Consider the following 17,346-nt stretch of genomic DNA (forward strand, 5'->3'; position numbering starts at 1 on the left):
AGAGACATGTGGCCTATGGGAAAAAGACAGACAATCCAGAACTTGTTATAATACAATGTAAATGTACAGTATCAAGAGTACAGATTCTATCTCTTGGGAGGAAAAAATGGTCTGTTCAGTGATTAAAGCATATGATTGGGACACAGCCAACTGGCAGATTTTCTATGGGATTGCAACCTAATCACTTACAATCGAGTTTTTAAAGAGGGCCATTGATTTTGGATTTTTTAGTCTTTTAATGCCCAACTTTTGAGATGTTTTTGTCTGATTTTTTCAGAGCATCTAAGCACTCATAGTTCCTTCCCATTGACTCCAACTGGATTTGTGGACAGTCAACACTTCTGAAAATCTGGTGCAGAATGTCTCAAAATGGACACACAAATTAAGGCACTGAAGGTCAGTGGCCGCTTTTGGGAAAACTTGCTTAAATTCTTGGTACCTCATTCTTGCTGTCTGTTAAAGGAGTCTAAATTCATCAGGAATGTTGTCACTCTTATATTTATGATTTTCAGGTGGAAGGTACTGTAGGAGTACAGAGCATTATTGGACGATAACTTGAGGGTCGATCCTGCAATATTACATTCAGAGTCTAAGCTCCCATTGATTTTGATGGTGCAGCCTCAGGCCCTTGAGGCATCTTTGTTGTGTGTATTCAGAGTCCTGTTGTCTATTTAGAATTTTGATTGTGCAGGAGGTATCAATCAAGAGTCATCTTGTGAGTCTGAGAACAGAATTTTCCTTTGGTCCCATTTTTAAAAAATTGGCCACAAATCTGCTTTTTTTGGCTGGTAAGTATAATGGAAGAGTGCGTGGAAACAAAACTTGCATTGGCAGTAGCAGTGTATAGTTTATTTTATACAAAAATAGCCTCAAGTCTGTGTTTAAAAATAAGATGGGTAACAGAGAGAGATCAGCCTAATTGATTTCCTTTAAAATAAAACAGTGGCATTTGGTTAGACCAGCGGTTCCCAGACTTTTCAGCATCATGCCCCCTTTTTGATTTTTGAGAAACCTTCATGCCCTCCCCCCCACCTAAAAAAAAATAGCAGCAAAATTTGTTGAGCAAAAAAAAAAAAAAGTTGCCTTTTTAAGAGCATTGCCCTTTTAAAGTGGCCATTTTGAAATCTGCCCAGGATGCTCCATCCTCCCCCCACCCCAGCCAGCCCAAGCTGTGGGTGTTCCAGTAGATGCCCAAGCCAGGAAAAACAAAATACTGGACATTTCACATGGTATTTTTTGAATTTTTTCACTGGATGGGCAAGGCTCTTTCTTGGAAGGAGATTTATGGGGGAGGGAGGCTGGCTCGCCTCACGCCCCCCCTGGAATTTCTTCATGCCCCCAAGGGGGCGCACTTCCCCCAGTTCGGGAACCCATGTGTTAGACCAATTCTGATGATCATTGAGTATTATGTCTCTGTTGTGTGTGCTGCAGGTAGCAGTTGGAGAAGAAATGCAATTGTTAGATTTAACCTTCTGGTGCTAAGGTTAATGGACATAGGGAAGAGAAGAGTACTATCTGAATATACAAGGACTGCAGAGAATTAAATAACGGGGCACCACAAACTCCCACATGCTCATGGGGTCAAAAGGTGGTTAAAAGACATGGATGGAAAGGAAGGTTTAGGGGAAAAAATTGAAATCTTTTGTTGTGGGAAATCAAACTGTATCTGGACATTTTTTCTCTCCACTTGTGGATTTGAAATTATACAAAAGAAGAACAGAACCTTTAAATATGACAAAGATTTATGAACTCATACAGGGGAAGTTCATATACATACTTATGCAGATGGGATCTGAATGACCAGTTCTATTCTGGGCTCAACAGACAACTCAGGTAAAGTGCAAACAACCTTTTGTATCCCTGAATCTGGAAGTAAAAGAGCTGTGAGATTATCCACATTTGTGGTCATTATGGTGGCCCAATTGATGGGCATGCCATGGGCCCTGAGCTAGATAAGGGATGTATGCCCATCTCTGACTTCTACCCTATCTGACTATTGGGTAAAATTGTGACTAGGAAGTAAGTTTAAGAAAGCAGGAATGACATAATCAATGGAATACTATTCTTAACTATAGAGATAATATATTTAGGTGACCCTCTTCTTGCAGTCAGCTGGGAGACCTTCTCATTTAGCACAAGCAGTAGATCCTCATGATCCTCATGTTGTTTAGTTCTGTGGGTCCCAGGGATGAAACCTTTCTGATGGCCCAACTAGGATAAGTTATTCAAATATGCTCATACCAGCTAAACTATGAGAGCCCTCAAGTCCCCTCGCTCGCCTCCATATCCTACTTTCATTGAGGATTTCTCCACATCAAGGAGTCCCAGGATTCATTTGCTTTGCCTGAGCAATGGAAAGGGGTGAGCATTGCTCAGGATAGAGCTCAATCCTGATATTCAACATAAATTCTCCCCCTCTTCATTTCTTCTTATACGCCTAGAAATAATTTCTTGCTCCACCAAAAATAGTTCCTTTCTCCAGAATTGTACAGCTTCAAATATCTGAAGACAGTTGCAATGTTCCCAGTTTAGTCCTCTCTTAGCCAAGGTATACATCTTTAGTTCTTAGGTGCATCTATACTGCAAGGCTTAACTTGAAATAAGCTACGCAAATTGAGTTACGTCAATAGCGCATCGTATTTCAAAATAGCTTATTTTGAAATAGGGGGTGTCTGCACAGCACTTATTTTGAATTAGAGACCTCTTCCTCCGACTTCCCTTATTCCTCAAACAGTGAGGGGTACAGGAGTCGGAGTAAGAAGTCCTGCAGCTTGACAGCATTTTGACACTATTTCGAAATAACTGCCTGCTGTGTCGACACGGACAAAGTTATTTTGGAATAGCGCTAGTTGTTTTGAAATAGTGTTGCAGTGTAGACGCGCCCTTAGTCTTTCCACACATATCAAAATCTCTAACTTGTCCAGAAAGTGCAGGCTCGCAGCATCTTCTGGAGAATTTGGGTCGAGGACGATCTGTAGCCATTTTGTTCAGCTGGAAGTTAAATATCTAGGCAGATACAGTTATGCAAAAAATATTTCATTTGTTCAGTGTCCCAAGAAAAATACATTGTGGCCAGATTACTGGAGGGAATTCTTCAAAGTATCAACGTTAATAGGCATTGCATGGCAGGATGCACTGAGGGTTATTTTTTTAATCAGAAAATTATGGAGTAATTTTGGTGATTTGATGAAATATGTAGCACCTACAGTGTGAATATACGATAGGCCATTTAATTGAAACTAGTAAATCTGACAGACTGTACCAACAGTGTGACATTCCTGCGATAGAGTGTGAAATGCTGCATTGTGGCCTGATGTGCGTGCCTGTCTCTCTGACTGCAAAAGAATGTATCTATCCAGGAAAAATCAGCTCCTACGCAGCATCAGATTTATACTGATGTGTCTGCTTCGCATCAGTCTTCCCAGCTGGACTGGTTCATGCAGGAGGAGGTTAAATGATTTGCCCAATTTCTGCAGGATGTAAACTGGAGTTAGGGTGTAATGGGTCCTGGGCTCCCTTCAGTCCTTCGCTCTAACCACTAGACCAGCAAAAACCTCTCATCAAAGATGCTGGGACTACGATTAGGTTCTCTCTTTCATACTGTAAGGATTGCTCTGGAAAATATTTAGGGATTTATTTGTATCCCTCAACCCTGCATGAAATCTGTTCCTTTCAAGGTGTTGAAGAGAAATTTCTTGGTCCTAAAGCATAATCCTCATAAAATGCTAATTAAATAATAGATATTTGTAGAAAAACTGTTAATTGCCTAGTTGCATTTTTTATTACCTAATGAAAGTTTTTAATTATAAGGCACAGTTGTTACATGAAGCCTGAAATGACAGGAGGGAAATGAGTATGAATTTACTGTTGCTCAGCTGTATCGCTTTTATTGCCTTTCCAATAAAGTAGCCCATCTCGTGTTATGACATGCTGTTTACTTCCTCTTGAAGTGAGGGCTAGGGACAGGCAGGCTCTTACATGGATGATGATAGGATATATGAATTACAGAACAATTAGGTGTAATTCCCTGGACTTCAACCGAGTCATTCCTGGTTTACTCAGATGTTGGACCAAAATCAAGACTCTCTGGAATGGAATTTGTCTCACTGAGGCTTTGTCTAGACTACAGGCTTCTTGCACAAGAATGTTTTTTTTGGAAGAGATCATCTGGAAAAACTTTTTCCGAAAGAGCGTCCACACTGCAAAAGCGCATCGAAAAAGCGATACGCTTTTTCGAAAGATAGCATCCAGACTGCCTGGATGCTATATCGCATGTAAGCAGTGATTGCTATGGACAGAATGGCCACCAGGGTACCTGTGCTGTTTCCTCTTCCCTCTTCTTCCAAAAAAACTCCCTTTTTCCAAAAGAGCTCTTTGGCAAAAAGGTGTGTGTGGACGGGGAAGAGGGAGTTCTTTTGGGAGAAGAGGAAAGAGGAAAAAGCACAGGTGCCCTGGTGGGCACTCCGCCCATAGTAATCACAGCTTACATGCGGGAGAGCATCCATTCAATTTTTTCCATGCGCTTTGGCAGTGTGAATGCTCTCTTTTGGAAGAAGTTTTTCTCGGAAGATGTCTTCCGGAAAAGCTTCCTCTGAAAGAAGCCTGCAGTCTAGACATAACCACTGTGTACCGCACTGGGCCACCTACTCTCCCATCCTATTAAAGGGGAACTGCCCCAGGTAAGTGCCCTGACCCCCAACCCCTGCTTCAGCCCTGGTCCTGAGACCCCGCCTGCACTCTACATCCCTAACTCCATTCCAGAACCCAACCCTGAACCTCAGATTTAAGCCCACCATGGCATCCTAACTCCTGCCCAGGCCCCGCCCCCCCCCCCCACCCTCCTGTCCTGAGCCCCCTCCCACAATCCAAATCCCATAGCCCCAGCCTGGATCCCCCTTCTGCACTGCAAATGCCTCATCCCCAGCCCCACCCCAGCGCCTGCACTCCCAGTTCAAGCCCCCCCACACCCATCCTCATGCCTCAACCTGCACCCCTTCCCACACTCTCAATCCCTCATTTTGGCCCCACTCCAGAGCCTAGGGATCCCCAAAATCTAATAGCCCCTCGCCCCCTGAAGAGTTAATCTGACCCTGGCAGCAATATAGCTACGGCTCTGATGGCAGAGCCCATTAGTGCAGGCAGAGTGTTTGCCAACGGAAGTATTTCTGCTGGTAATAACGCTGCCTAACTAACTAGTTATCCCAACAGACACATTTTTCTCTTGGTGCAGTTGTTTCCATATTGGGGATTTTGCCAGCATAGGTACGATGGCTTCATTTTTTCCCTACCCCAGACTCACATAGCTATGCTAAAAAAATGTTGTTGTTTCCTGGCTGGCCTAAGACTCTTGAAACCTGTAATGTGAGGTATGATGAGAGAGGTGGTATCTGAAACAATCAAAATCTCATGGTATGGATTCTCTGCTTACCAGTGTCACGTGAATGGGTGAAATGGATGTGTCTCAGTGCAGTGTTTCATACTGTCTCAAAGAATACTGATACACTTTAATACCAGAGCAAAATCTCCAGGGTGCTTGTTCAATAGAGAAATAATTGTACATCTAATCTCATTATTTGACTTCATTATTAAAAAGTTTTTTTTTCCTGCCGAGGCGCAGTATTGACATACTGAAAATGGTGTACGCCGGGTATGCAAGCATCTGTTGTGCAGCAAAGTGATATCTTTCACACAGTCATTTCTTTGCATCAGGAATTGGCAAGAAAAAAAACTTCCTCCATAAAATGAACATTTCTCATACTCTGCCAGGTTAATCTCATTATTTCTCATTTAATCAACTCCTTGCCATTGTAGGGTCCCTCTTGTCCCTCCCTCTGTTTCTCTGCCTGTTGGCAGGTAATACTTTAGGGCACGGCTACACTGTGTGTTTTTTTTTTTCTAAGAAGGAATGCAAATTGCACTCGTATTTGCATATCTTCTTCCAATTTTTTTCTGGAAGAGGATTTTCTGATATTTAGCCTGTCTACATGGGGCCAATGTCAGCAAAAAACCCTCTTTCGGAAGCCTCCTTATTCCTTGTAAAATAAGGTTTACGGGGGCTTCCGAAAGAGGGTTTTTTGCTGACATTGGCTCCATATAGATGGGCCAAATATCGGAAAATCCTCTTCTGGAAAAAAATTGGAAGAAGATATGCAAATGCGAGTGCAATTTGCATACCTTCTTCAAACCCTCTCCCCCCCCCCCCCCCCCCCCCAGTGTAGCCATGGTCACCTGTAGGTTGTAATTCTTTTGTTTTTTGAGTTTTGTTTGTTTGTGCTGGCTGATGCCTGGGATACAGGATGTCAGACTAGATTATCTCTTTTGGCTGACTTTTGGGAAGATGACTCATACATTGTAATTGCATCCAAACCACAACTTTAAAGCACTCTGGGGTTGCACAGTCAAGCCCTGAGAAGTTAAGAAATGCCAGAATGAAAAGCAATCTGACTTTGGGCCCCAGGTGCAAATGTGTTTTGATAGTCTTTAATGACATGATCACATGCTGGTTTTTCCACAGGCCCTCAGTCTCGTTCCGTATATGGGTGTTCAGTGGTTTCATCCCTCTCAGTCAGTGTGTGGCTCCTGGACTCATACTGTCCAAACCCTGCTCTGAACATGAGATGATTCATTTTCTCATGAGTGTTCCTGTGGTGCTGTCGCTGGGGTATCCGCGTGCTTCACCGACATCCTGTCGTTCATGTTCACAACATCCCTTTTCAATTAGGTGGAGTTCCGGGTGGCGTGTAATGGAGGCTGAGCATCCCTGAGCATTGTGCCATTGTGGGGTGGGGCCTGTTCTGTAAGAGGCAGGGAGGGACAAGCCTCCCCAAGGGGAAGCTTCACTTATAAGGTTGCCAACCCTCCTGGTTTTGCCGGGAGTCTCGCTGAATAGGGCTGTATCTTCTGGAGGCTACTGTTATAGCTCTAAAAGTCTGGTGGCAGGGCAGGGCTAAGGCAGGCTCCCTGCCCAGGCCCAGCACCGCTCCTGGAAGAGGCTGGCATGTCCCTGTGGCCCTTGGAGGGGGGCCAGGAAGTCTCCATGTGCTTACCCCACCCTGAACACTGACGCCACAGCTCCCATTGGCTGGGAACTGTGGCCGGTGGGATCTGCAGAGCAGTGCCTGCAGGCAGAGGCAGCTCACAGAGCCCCGTGCCTCTCCCCCCCCAGGGATGTGCCAGGCTCTTCTGGGAGTGGCATGGGGCCAGGCAAGCAGGGAACCTAATTTAGACCTGCTGCCCTGCTGAGCTGTTGCTGCCCGAGGTAAAAGCTGACGAGCTGGAACCTGCACCCCTCCCCCTCTTCCTGAAGCCCACGTCTTGGCTCTGAGCCCCCTCCCAGAGCTCATACTCCAAACCCCTCTCCTATACCCAACCCCCTGCCCTAGCCCTGAGTCCCTCTCCTGCTCCCGAGTCCCCTCCTGGGGACCCCAAACCTCTGCCCTAGGTTCAGCACAGAGGCCCCTCTCACACTCTGAACCCCTCAGCTGCAGCCCAGAGCCTGCACCCCAGTCCCCTGCCCAGCCTGGTAAAAGTGAGTGGGGGGGGGGGGGAGAATGAGTGACTGAGGGAGGGGGATGGAGAGATTGGGGGGAGGCTTGAAGAAGGAGTGGGTGGGGCAGGGCCTTAGGGATGGGGAAGGAGAAGAGTTTTTGGGTTTCTGATTGGCTGGCCACGGTGGTGTTCTCCTTTCCATTTTACAGCTGGGGAACTGGAGCACAGAGCTTAACCCAGAATTCTCAAGTGCCCACCTGTTTTGGGTGCTCAGCATGGAACACCTGGTTCCTGGGTTTTCAGCATAATTTGCGTTTGTCATGTCAAAGCATGGCCCCAACTGCCTTCAGTTGTTGTGAGTACTTAGTGCTACTCAAGCTGTCACGTCAGGCACCCCGTCGGACTGAGATGGGAGCTGGTTGGTGAATTGTAAAATGGCTAGAAAGCTGGCTAGATTGTCAGGTCCAAGGGATAGTGATTAACGGCTCGATGTCAGGCTGGCGGTCGGTTTCTAGTGGAGTGCCTCAAGGATCGGTTCTAGGGCTGGTTTCATTCAACATCTTTATTAATGACCTGGATGAGGGGATGGATTGCACCCTCAGCAAGTTTGCAGATGACACTAAGCTAAGGGGAGAGGTAGATATATTGAAGGGAAAGGGTCCAAAGTGACCTAGAAAAATAGGAGGAATGGACCAAAAGAAATCTGATGAGGTTCAACAAGGACAAGTGCAGAGTCCTGCACTTGGGATGGAAGAATCCCAATTACTGTTACAGGCTGGGGACTGACTGGCTAAGTAGCAGTTTGGCAGAAAAGGACCTGAGGATTAGAGTGGATTAGAAGCTGGATATGAGTCAACAGTGAGCCCTTGTAGCCAAGAAGGCTAATGGAATATCAGGGTGCATTAGGAGGAGCATTGCCAGCAGATCTAGAGAAGTGATTACTCCCCTTTATTCAGCTCTGGTGAGGCCACATCTGGAGTATTGCATCCAATTCTTGGGCCCCCACTACAGAAAAGATGTGGATGCATTGGAGAGGGTCCACTAGAGGGCAACCAAAATGATTAGGGGGCTGGAGCACATGACCTACGAGGAGAGGCTGAGGGATTTGGGCTTGTTTGGTCTGCAGAAGAGAAGAGTGAGGGAGATTTGATAGCAGCCATTTACTACCTGAAGGGAGGTTCCAAAGAGGATGGAGAGAGGCTGTTCTCAGTGGTAGCAGATGGCAGAACAAGGAGCAATGGTCTCAAGTTACAGTGGGGGAGGTCTAGATTGGATATTGGCAATGATACAGCCAACATCCTAGGAGGATGGTGAAGCACTGGAATGGGTTATCTAAGGAGGTGGTAGAATCTCCATCGCTAGAGGTTTTTAAGTCTCGGCTTGACAAAGTCCTGGCTGGGATGATTTAGTTGGGATTGGTCCTGCTTTGGGCAGGGGGCTGGACTTGATGACCTCCTGAGGTCTCTTCCAACCCTGGGATTCCATGATTCTGTCGCTTTTCTTATTCACTCAGCCACCCCATAAGATGTCTGACCATCCCCCAACAATGGTCAATGACTATTGAGTGTGGCTGGGTTTCAGATTCTTTAAGTTTTCTTGGAGGGCAGGATGTAGCAACTCAAGAGACCATAGGAAAAGGATTGGGGTGTGTGCAGGAAGCTATTTCTGGGTTAAGGAACAAGAGAAGGTAGGAGCACAGGCCAGTGAGCTTTTTAGTCAGGTTATCTGTAAGGCTCAGGCAGTGGCAGGTGAGAAAGAGGAGGGAAATGGCATTTGACAGATGCTATCTCATTGCTTGATATCTGAGGTACTTGACCTGCTCTCACAAGAAATCACTTGTGACAGTCTCCAGTAGTAAGAGATTTAATGGAGAAGGAGCGGAAGGTGCTTGAAAACGAAGTCCTTAAGCCAACTTCATCTTCTCTCTAGGGTCTTGTTCGGTAGACAGCTTTGTGTTGCTACCCCACTTTGCAGTGTTGCATTGTGAAGAAGCATGGGTATGAGGAGCAGCCGAAGTTGGCTGTATCATTGCCAATATTCAGATTTCTAGAGGAGACTTTTTTTTCCCTTTTAGAAAGGTAGCAGAATCTGTTGTTTTTCTCAGAAGATTCCATCCCAGTTTTCTTCTCTTTAAACACCAGCTCCATATTGTCAAGTCCACATACACAGGTCTTGAATATGCGAGGTGCAGAAGACTACTTAAGATGGGAGTCCTTTCAGAGACTAAAACTTCAGAGGGGTAGCCGTGTAAGGTTTTCCTTCCAGAGACTGTCAGGGCTATTCCTGAATCAGCCAAAGGGGTCGCTGTTATTAACATGAACCACTCTGTTCCCAAGACCCCAGGCATGGAAAATGTGTAAGTATGGCAGATGTCAAGTTGTATCAAATGTTACTTCAGATGGAGACTTCTAACATGCTTTAATGAGTTATGGAAACAGCAAAGTGGAGATTCTTAGATCTCACTAATCTGGAATGAAAAATATCTAATGGTTGTACCCCATCAGCAGCCCATTATTTGAGGGTTTTTTTAAAGGGAGCAATTTGGTCATAGCAGTGTTGTGTTTTCTAACTGCCAGAGACTAATACTTGAGTAAATACTCATAGAGGACTGTTCTAATGTCCCTGAGTATTCTCCTTTATTCTGTGACATAAATTGGAACTCTCTGTTTTTATCTGAGGAAATTATTCATTTTCTCCTATCTCCAGGGCTGCCTGTGTGGCATGCATTAAATAAACATGCTGTGACAATACAATGTTAAATGACAAACATTGGAATGTTGCTTTTTCAATGTAGACTACTGTTTGTTAAGGCAAAATTCTGCTCTCTGATGCACACACACATTGCTATCAAATAGGCAAAAATTGGTCATTTCTGTTTACTAATGACATCAAATTATTGACCTTGAGCTTTCTGATGGAATGTCTACACAGCAAAGTTATTTCGAAATAACAGCCGTTATTTTGAAATAACTTTACCAGAGTCTACACAGCCAAACCGCTATTTTGAAATTAAATCTAAATAGCGGAGCACTTATTTTGAAATTGGTAAACCTTAGTCCAATTTTGAATAGCACCAATTTTGAAACTGCTATTTCGAAATAAGCATTATGTAGATGCTTATTTCAAAATAGGGGGCCTCCAGCCGTTCTCAGGGTGCCCTGGTGACCACTCTGGGCACAACCAAGAAAACTTCTCTCCCTCCCCTTCTCCCCGGAGCCCTTAAAGGGGTTGACTCTGGCCACAGTGCCTGTGCCAACTCCAAGCCTGCCAGCCCAGATCCAGCAGTCACTGTACCTGACCCAGTGGCCCCAGCATGAGCCAGGCAGCCAGTGCCAGCCAGCCCTCCACTGCCCCCAGGACCAGTCTGCCAGCTCCCAGGAGCCTGTCAGGGGCCAGAAAAGGCAGGCGCCTGCCTGGTCCAGTGCGGAGATCAGGGACCTAATTCAGGTTTGGGGGGATGCCTCCAACGTCTATGATCTCTGCACTAAACAGAGGAACGCAACCGTCTACAGGTGGATGGCTGCCAGCCTGGCCACCAAAGGCCACTTGCGAACCCAGGAGCAGGTTCACATCAAAGTAAAGGAGCTGCGGCAGGCATATGCCAGGGCCACGGGGCAGCTCCCAACCAGGGCAGACCTAGACTCCTGCCCCTATTTTGATGCCGTGGGCTGCATCCTGGGGGACAGGCTGGTCCGTGCACCCCAGGTGGTCATCGACTTTGGGGCAGAGCTTGCTGCCTCCTGCTGCTCCAGCCCCTGCTGCCTCCCCAACTACTGCTCCTCTTCCCACTCCTTCTCCCCCTCCTGCTTCTTCCTCCTCACCCTCCCCACACCCCCAGGGATGCTGAGGCCCCTGCACCCACGGTGTTGGGAGACAGTTGGGCTGGTGAGACCCCCAACCCTGAGCCCGGAGCTTCTCCTCCCCCCCCTTCCTTCCGTAGCCTCCTCCTGCCAGCTCCCTCCTCCCAGGTTATGCTAAAAATCACAAAATATCATCACAACATATCCAGTAAGAAATGCATCACACTCAAAAACTCAGAGTATGTCTACACTACAGCATTATTTCAAAACAGTTATTTCGAAATAACACGTCTAGACACAAAATGCATTTTGAAATAGCATAATATGCCCCTGAATCTGACAATCTGATTCCCACCAGCATGCTACAAAGCTCAATTCTTTTACCAGCCCTTTTCCATTGTTGCACGATATCCGTAACAGTTGCATTTATTCATACTCTATCTGAAGCATTAATAGGCTATTAATATTTGGCAAGCATTACACTAAATACATTTTCTAATGAATTTAGCCCACATTTCTCAGTTGTATACTAAGTGATTCTGGTTTTCACAAATATTTGTAATTTGGAACTATTCACTTCATAAATATTCTAGAAAGGATTTTTTCTTTGAAAGCCAGGAAACATTCAGGATTTGTGAGCATTTTCACAAAGAAAGTGGTGGTTGTCAGATAATTCACGAGGACGAGGTAATGCCACCCTTGTTACATGAACTTGGCATGTTTAATTGCAAAAGTATACATGCATCTCTACTTGTCTGTTTGACCAAATCTAGTAAATATTATTGACCTTTATTGCAGGATAACCATGAGAAATGCTATAGTCACTTACGTGCTTGCTAAATATAGCAAACTATTTATTTTAGGTGAAAATTTAAAAAAATGGGTTGCCTGTATTTAAACATTTAAATAAGTCACCTGATTTTTAAAAAGTGCTGATAACACAACAGCCCCCACTGAGTTTTGACCTTCACCTGTTTAGAAGAATGGTGCATTTTTATGGATATGTGTATATATTTTAAACTTCATACCATCACTTATTTTGCCCCTTTACTTGCCTTACTTTTCAGTGGAATGTATTCATCTTTGATATACTCTGCAACGGTGGAGAGAATTTCAGAAGAAGCATTTCATACTGTTCATTCTCTAGTTATACATATAAAATGCTATTTGTAATTTTTTTTAAAAAAAGTGTTGGTCCAGAGTAGATCATTCTCTAAGGGCGGATGTAACTGCACATGAATACTGTGCACAATTCTGGATGTGTTACACAAAAGCTATAGAAGAAATGAAGCCACAGTACAAGGCAAGTACAAAGATTAAAAGCCGCTGAGATTACACTGTAGGAATAAAGGCAAGGTTAGTAAAATTAGAGGTTTTATGGAAAAAAAGAGTTGGAAGGGGGCGAGAGCGATATGCATATAGTTCTGACCTATAAATAAGGTACATTCACTGATTCAAGCAACTGACTCACAACCAAGAGCGTTGACAGAAGCTAAGAAAGAGCTGAGCACTAAGGCAGTTCGTATTCAACTTCTTTTTGCCAAGGGTAATTCCTGTGGTGATTGGAATAACAACTACCGCTGATAGTGTTTAAACACTGCAAAGATAGGTATCCTTCCTTAGCTAGCAAAGGCAGTGATACAAAATGTGCATGTTTGTCATTTATGTACCCTAGTAAGTGCTGTAGACTTGTGGCTAATGATCCACTATTAAGGATTCTAGATTTGGCTTCCTCTCAGAATCCGCTTGCTCAGAAACTGTGGGAAAAATCCTAACTTGTTCTAAGACTTCACATGTTTATGGAAGGGGTGGCATGTTGCGGCTGTCTGCAGTGATGATATCTGGCCTGTTCCCCACTGCTGTAAGCAAATTGCACTAATGGCTAGAGCTAGGACACTAGCTGGGGAAGGCTCAGCTAGTGGGCATGGCCACCCTCAACCTACACCCCAGAATGCCTTGGTACACTGCCCCACCTCTCTTCCCCTCCCTGAGGAGGTGTGCTGGACACAATGCCCTGCCTCTTCCTTGTGGGGTGGGGCCTCAGCAGAGAGGGCGGGGCTATAGGTGGGGCTGTGGGCCTCCCTTCCCCAGCCCCAGCTGCACCAACCACCCATGCCCAGCACTCAGGACTGATCTCCATATTGGGGTTGGAAAGGAATTTCCCCCGTGTCAGAATGGCAGAGACTGTGTGGGCTCTTTGCCTTCCTCTGCATTGTGGGGTGCAGGTTGCTAGCTGGTTTGAACTGCAGGAAATGGTGGAGTGTTTGTATCTTGAAGTCTTTAAGTTATGATTTGAGGATTTCAGTTACTCAGCCAGATGTTATGGACCTATTACAGGAGTGGGTGGGTGAGGTTCTGTGGCCTGCAATGTGCAGAAGGAGGTCAGATTAGATCGGGGCGGGCAAAAGGGCCTCCTTGGGCCCAACCCTGCCCACCAAACAGGTTGACCTTGGAGGTTGACTCTAAGTGCTGCGTGCTGGGAGCAAGTGACTTCATGCTCACCCCACTCCCAAGCCAATCAGGGTCTAGGGGCGGGGGGAAGCACGCAAAGTCTCCTCCCAATGCCACACGGGTGCGGGTGCCTAGAGGGAACCACCATCCGTTCAGAACAACTGGCAGTTCTCTTGGAGGGAAGGGGGGACAAAGACTTCACACACTCCACCACCCACAGACCAATCAGGGTCTGTGGGTAGGGTAGCACGGAAATGTCCTGGGACCGCCCCTTCCTGGGTGGGCCAGGGCCACTTCAAAAAGTTCTGACGTGGCCCCTGGTCAAAAATTATTGCCCACCCCTGGACTAGATGACCTGGATGGTCCTTGCTGGCACTAAAGTCTTGGTCAAAAACTTGTTTCAGGTCAGATGTGTGCAGCAGAGTTTTTAAAACGCTTGCCTGTGAACTATTAGTGCACGTTGATCTGGATTTGCTGAAACAGGGCACAGGGTATCCTGGTGCAGGGTAAGGACAGTTCTCTCCCACGCTACCTCCAGAAGAGAGGAAAAAACATTGTCTTTGCTTTGAGGACACTCAACAAGCAGAAAGTAGCTATGCCCAAAATGTAGCGTGTTGAGCAGGGTTTATTCTCATGGTGTACGAGTTCACTTTGTTTGCATGGATGGAAATTCATGTCTTTGATAAATCAGACTCTTCTATGCAAAATTAAATATGGGTATTATAAGCTCTTTCCTCCTGCTAGAGTCTACAAACGGAATTCTGTGCCTTTTAAATAACAAATAAAAACAAACCCCTGGGTCCTCCATGCTTTTAGAACTTTAGTTGTCCAACTTCTGCATTTTTTTCTGCTGGTTGGTAGTTTTCTGGGTCACCCTGTCTCTGAGCCTCCCCACAAAGGGCTTCTTGTTCTAGGTTTTTCACTCCAAACCTTTTAGTACAATGCGTTGCATTTGTTCCATCAGCAAGAACCTTATTTTAAGCAGATGAACATTTCTAGGTAAAAGACAGCTTGGCAAAACCACACTTTTGCCCAGTAGGGCCTTGTTTTACCTCTTCTGTACTGATTCAGTATCAATAATTACAGGTATTTTTTTAAGATGCTAGCAATGTCCCTAAAAAACCTTTGTTGTGTATTTCAGTGTTCTAAGTCAGCATGTATTTTATGCTGTGCTTCTCTTTTCACTCTTTTCATCTATTAGAGTGGTTGGAAAACTTGGTGATTCTTATCTTCAAACGCTTTTCTTTTTTGATAAACAGAACTGGACTTTGAATGATTAAAAAGCAATTGCATTAGAAATTTCCCTGTGAATGTATTTTGGGGGAACCCGATTAATTAATTGTTTTAATTAGTATTAGAACCCAGATAATTAATTGTTTTTAATAATACCTTCACAGGTAAGCTCCCTATAAACTCACTTTCTCCACTTTCAGTTTTTCATGCACAGAAACTAGGGAAAGGCCACCCTTTCAGACAGGATCTAGATGTTTCCCAATTTTATTTGGCCACGGAACCCTTTTCAGCTTAAAAAAAAAAAAAAGCTGCAAAATAGACTCTGTCTCTTTAAGAGGGGGTGGGGTAGTGCCGCATTCTTGCGGAATCCTTACTTTCGCTTCGCAGAACCCTGGAGTTCCGCGAAGCACCAATTGGGAAATACTGATCTAGAGAGTTCAGGTGTGCTATTTTCCTCAGTTAAAAAAGAAAATCAAACTAACCGTCCTTCTGTCTGTGTCCCTTTCACATCACTAACACTGAAGCAGCTCAGATTAAACACAAAACAATATTTGGGACTGTCAAATCAAGAGGGACTTTCCTAATTAGTCTATGAAGCTACAGGAGGGTTGCTCTTTCTTTCCTAAACTCTCCTGCCACATCCCCACCCCTTTTCCATCTTTGACGAGTGTGGCATTTAGGTCCCGTTCTTTGAAACAGTCTCTTGTTGTAGCTGGTGGGGGTGAAATGGAGCTATCTATCAATTTGAAAAGGTCACCGGCTGTGTCAGAATGACAGCGATTCCAAATTATCCATTAATCTCCCAATTTAAAATTGCCATCCTTCTTATTACAACTGGCCAGCCACGCAAACTAAAATAGACCTCTCCTCTTACACCCATGACCAAGCAGCTTTTTATTAGCTGGCAGATAAAATTGGCAATGCACTCGAACATTAAATATTCATTGACTGCTCTCTAAAAAGAAATGGGCTGCTAACAGGTTGAGAATATATGAGAAAACAGCCAAAAGAATTACAATTGATTTTCTTGTCTTATCTGCTAAGGCTTGTACTGTATTATTAGTATAACATACCTGGCATGCTCCTATATCACTGTGAGAGGCAGAGCAGTAAACGTAAAATTTTTCCCTGCCCCCTTTACAGCTTCATGTTATCCCGATGTTATCGACCCACAATATGGTAAATGAAGGATAAATTAGCATTTAGAAAGTGCAGTTCTCCAAGGAAAATAAATGTTAATAATTACTTTTCTATCCTTTGTAACTAGCAGAGTATGTAGAAGGTCACAGCTAAGGAGCGTGATCATAAGAAATTCAGGCCTGGAGGAAGCCTAGTTTCTTTATGAGGGGACATCTACAGGGATTAAAGTAGAAGGAGTAGGGGACAACTGTGCCCCTTCCCTCTATTAGAGCAAGAGTCCCGCACAGCAGCTCTTCTTTAGTTGTGTGATGAACACCCTCTCCTGTTTAATGACTTTAACAGAGGTACAGCTACCGCTCAGCAGTCTCGTAACAGCACTTTTTCCTGGGACAAGCTGTGCACAGTTGCCTCTGTTGAATGCTCCTACTTATATCTCAGGCATTCGGAGCAGGGAAGTGTGCCAGAGGATAGCATGGGAGGCAGTGCCTAGTTTGGTCGCACCCCCCCAATGAGGCAGGATGGCGTAGTGGTTAAAGCACAGAAAATGTAACCAGGAGCTCTGTATTCTACCTCCAGCTCTGCCACAGATTTGCTGCATGGAAAATGCAGCCCCTTTCCCCAGCAGGTGAGGCAGTGACATGAATGGTAATGAAATGCCACAGATTTGCTGCATGGAAAATGCAGTCCCTTTCCCCAGCAGGTGAGGCAGTGACATGAATGGATATACATTCTTTACAACCCCAACTGCTGCCCTAAATCCTAAATTCCAGACAATGTCCACGATGTAGCAGTTCCTTGGCCTACTTATACATATTTGATAGTGAATGTTGTGACATTTTAGGAATATTGGAATTACCCGACTGGATAAAACCCATGGTCTGTCTTGTCCAGTGTGGTGTCTCTGACCATGGACAGCACCAGATCCTCTTTACATGGTACATGGTAAGCAGTTACAGGATAACCTGCTCTGCGTTTCTTCCTACTTATCAGTAGTTGCGTTTGTCTTGTGTCCCAGAGCTGGGAGTTTATCATTTGCAAAACTCTGACTTAATTTTTTTATTATTACTACTTTGCATATTCTCGTTGTCCATTCTATGTCAGCAAACCAGCTACCAAGATCGGTTGTGACACACAGGATCCTCTTAACTAAAAATGCCGGCAGCTCAAATCCTTTTTATGCACTGCAATGGCTATTGCCGGTTTCTTGAGCTAGTTTATAAAAACTGCCAAGATA

At 44.9% G+C, this 17,346-nt stretch overlaps 1 long non-coding RNA gene across 1 annotated transcript in view; it reads left to right on the plus strand.

Annotated features, from left to right (window-relative positions):
- LOC106731464 (uncharacterized) overlaps positions 1-17,346 on the plus strand; it is a 511,452-nt gene that overhangs the window by 100,133 nt on the left and 393,973 nt on the right. The window contains exon 3 of the long non-coding RNA XR_012906188.1: positions 278-396. This is a non-coding gene — a long non-coding RNA (uncharacterized LOC106731464). The remainder of the gene's footprint in view (positions 1-277; positions 397-17,346) is intronic.

The sequence above is a fragment of the Pelodiscus sinensis genome, chromosome 10 (genome assembly GCF_049634645.1).
Source record: "Pelodiscus sinensis isolate JC-2024 chromosome 10, ASM4963464v1, whole genome shotgun sequence".
In the NCBI taxonomy this organism is placed as follows: domain Eukaryota; kingdom Metazoa; phylum Chordata; order Testudines; family Trionychidae; genus Pelodiscus; species Pelodiscus sinensis.